The sequence below is a fragment of the Lissotriton helveticus genome, chromosome 2_1 (assembly GCF_964261635.1).
Source record: "Lissotriton helveticus chromosome 2_1, aLisHel1.1, whole genome shotgun sequence".
In the NCBI taxonomy this organism is placed as follows: domain Eukaryota; kingdom Metazoa; phylum Chordata; class Amphibia; order Caudata; family Salamandridae; genus Lissotriton; species Lissotriton helveticus.
The window spans coordinates 997,935,007-997,938,798 of NC_136059.1; the positions used below are offsets into that span (position 1 = coordinate 997,935,007).

Here is a 3,792-nt window from a genome sequence, read left to right on the forward strand (position 1 = left end):
TTCAGGGGCGTTATAGTTAGTTGGACATTTCACTCGTACAAAACCATTGAAATTCCCCTGTTATAGTTAGTTCAGCTAACTATAACTTGTGCGCCCGCAATGCACTGCTGATGACGTCACATATGACATCACTCATGACATTGTCAGTGACATCACTCATGACTTCACTGATGACATCTCAAATGACATCACTGATGACATCATCCTTGTGATAGAGTGGCAGTCCTCCTCTCGCCCTAATATAACCTTTGATACGCATACTCAAAAATAGAAACTAACATTTTCAAAACAATGGACATACCAATACCACTTACAACACACCTATTTAGTAATTCCAAGATCTACACATGCATCCACTCATTCACCAACAGTCCCTATACTGTCACTCATACATGTACTCACTCACTCATATGTACTCATTCACCTATACATCCTGTTACACACCACCACTCATCCATTGAGTTACTCACACACAGTTAGATATAAAAGAGAGGAAAAACAAAAAAACAATAAGGCAGAACAGAAATAGCATCATTACATGCACATATTAAATGCAAATATTAATGGTGGTGTAGAAAGTTGCAGAGAAAAAAGACAAAACAATCAGTTGTAAATCCAGTAAAAATGAAACAGTAGAAAAAGAGAATTTTTACAGTGTGCTCGCTTCGGCAACACATATACTAAAATTGGAACGATATAGAGAAGATTAGCATGGCCCCTGCGCAAACAAAGCATCAAACATCCATTTACTTGCATATACAGTTATACACACACCACCACACTTACTTCTACAGAAACGTACACATACTTACTCTCTTAAACAATCACTTATAGAAACACCTTCTTATTTGTACAGGAACACTTCCAATCTCTCACTCTCACATATACTCACTTATATACACCAATAATCACATATACTAGTTTAAAACATATGTAGTTACTCATAACGACACTATTGAGAAAGTCATTCACTAACTAACACACCCATACACACACTCATTCACCTATACAGTCCTGCACACATGCTGTCTTCAACACATACAAACAGTAAGTCACTCATTCATGCATCTATGCACGGAGTATTACCCCCACCGAACCATACAGACATTCATTCTGATACTCAAAAAACAACTAATAAACCATATAGACACTCATGTAGCTACTCACCAACCCATGCAGCCACTTTTACACACAGTGAGAGACTGATACAGATATTTACATATTTAAACATTACTCACTAACCCATGTATTCACTGAGATACACTTAATCAGTCAGTTATACAATCAATTTTTCCCAAAAAAATCATCCATTTAGACACTTACATACCCATTTATTCTTCCATCGACCTTCAGATATACATATATAAAACATATTTAATTTTCAGAAAAACACACGTTCACTGGATGACGTCATCAGTGACGTCATTTGAGATGTCATCAGTGATGTCATGAGTGATTTTACTGACCATGTCATGAGTGATGTCATATGTGACGTCATCAGCAGTGCATTGCGGGCGTGCGAGTTATAGTTAGCTGAACTAACTATAACGGGGGAATTTCAATGGTTTTGTACGAGTGAAATGTCCAACTAACTATAACGCCCCTGAAATCTATGTTTTTTTCAGTGAATTTCTAAGGTTTTTTAAATGCTAATTCGTAACTATAACGTGCCTGAAACCTATGTTTTTTTCAGTGAATATATATACATATCTATCTATCTATCTATCTATCTATCTATCTATCTATCTATCTATCTATCTATCTATCTATCTATCTATTTATATTAACTACTGGTGGTCACCAGTAGGTAGTTATAGTTAGGACCTAGTTTCCATAGGAAATCTGCAACATTCTATTTGGAATAACTTTAGCGCCGGTCGACGAATCTTCGCAAAATTCTCTAAGAAGATGGGCCGCTCAGCTCCTATCCTGAAAGTTTCGGGGTGATTTGTCAAGTGGGGGCTGAGAAAAAAGGGGGGTCCCAAAACGTGTTTTCCCCATGCAATTTCCCATAGGGACCTTCAGACACACAGCCTGAACTGCTGAATGGAATTACACCAAATTTGGCAAAAAGGTAGAGTTTGGTTCGCAGATTACGCTTTTTGTTAAATGGTGTAAATCCGTTCAGCAGTTCCTGAGAAAATCAAAAGTAAAGGTGGCTCAGGCCTGCCATTGCAGAGCCTGTGTGCAGTCTGGGACTGCCATGTCGACTTGGCAAGTGCACACACTTGCCAGCCCCTAAACCTTCCCTTTCAACATGTTAGTCACCCCTAAGGTAGGTCCTAGGTACCACTGTGGGCAGGGTGCATTGTACGTGAAAGGTAGGACATGCCCTGATGTGTGTGGCATGTCCTGATAGTGAAATACTGCAAATTTGTTTTTCACTATTGCAAGGCTATCTGTTACCATAGGCCAGCATGGGCATTTTTTTAATAATATTTTATAAACATAACTGACCCAAGGAACAAGATAGGAAATTGAAGTTTAGTATGCCTGTACTCAGACTATTAAAAAGCATCTTTTAGTGTGGGTGATTTTTATATTGTGTTTGAAAATACCACTTTTAGAAAGTAGGTCTTTTCTTGCCTAACCATCTAGTGTGCCTCTGCTAGGTTTGTGTATTGCATGTCTGGCTTGTGAGTGACAGGAGTTGGGAGAGGGCTGCAGCTGCGGCAGTCTGATGAGTCAGGGCTGGGCTGAATGAGACCTGGGTTGAATTAAGAGTAGGGGGAGGAGATTTCTTTTCACCTGCCTGGACCAGTTCTGCTTTCTGAAATGCTGTGTTTAGAGAACAAAGACTTTGTGTATATAAAAAGGGGGACCCAGACCCCAGAACTTTAGCTCACTTCTGGGAAATCAAGAGGAACCTTTGCCAAAGAGAAGAAATTGAGAAGATGAGTACAATTACTGCCCATGTGCTGTTTCCTGTTTGGGGTTGGCCTGCAGTGGTTACTTGCTGCCAAGGAAAGAAGAAAAAGGACTTTGCTGTTTGCTTTGTCACCTGCTTGAAGAAAAGATCTCCAAGAGCTTGAAACTGAGCTTGCCTCCTGTTCTGAAGTCTCAGGGACACAAAGACTTCACCACCAGACTAGAGACTGTTGTTGGGAGCTGGATGATTGACTTAACAAGGAAGAAGCATGCCACATCCTCACCGATTCCCAACGCGTAGCCGAGTCACGGAGAAGACGCCTGCCGTATCTGCACCTGGTCCCGATGCATAGCTGAGCCACGGAGAAGAAGCCTGCCATATCCACACCGGGTCCCGACGCATCGCAGAGAAAACCGTTGCAGCACCTGTCATACGGCTGCAACCGTTCACGCATTGTACCAGATCGTCGCATCGCATCAAGCCACCATTTTGTCGCATCACACCGGATAGTCGGCTCGCATCAAGGCGCCATCTTGTCGCATCGTTACCGGAACGCAGTATGAAACAGTATGAAACAGACGCATCCCCTCCTCTACGGTAAGGAACAGATGCATCTCCTCCCCTGCGACCCTTTTGTTTGTTTTGCGTGACGCATCTAAGGTACTTTGTGGGAAAAGTGTTGCATTTACAACTTGCACTGACTGAACTATTTTCTACCATTTAAGAGCCTTATTTTTTGTACTGTATTGTGGTTTTTTTTCCGTTTAGTCTTGTTTAGATAAAGATTACTTATTTTTCTAACCAGGTGTGGTGTCCATTTGTAGCGTTTTCACTGTGTTACTGTATGTGTTCACAAATGCTTTACACACTGCCTGTAAAATAAGCCTGTCTGCTCATGCCAAGCTCCCAAGGGGATGAGCAGG

The 3,792-nt window shown here is 41.1% G+C and overlaps 1 pseudogene; it reads left to right on the forward strand.

Annotated features, from left to right (window-relative positions):
- The first annotated feature begins 656 nt into the window (after positions 1-656).
- LOC144820567 (U6 spliceosomal RNA) lies at positions 657-752 on the forward strand (annotated as a pseudogene).
- Positions 753-3,792: the final 3,040 nt, after the last annotated feature.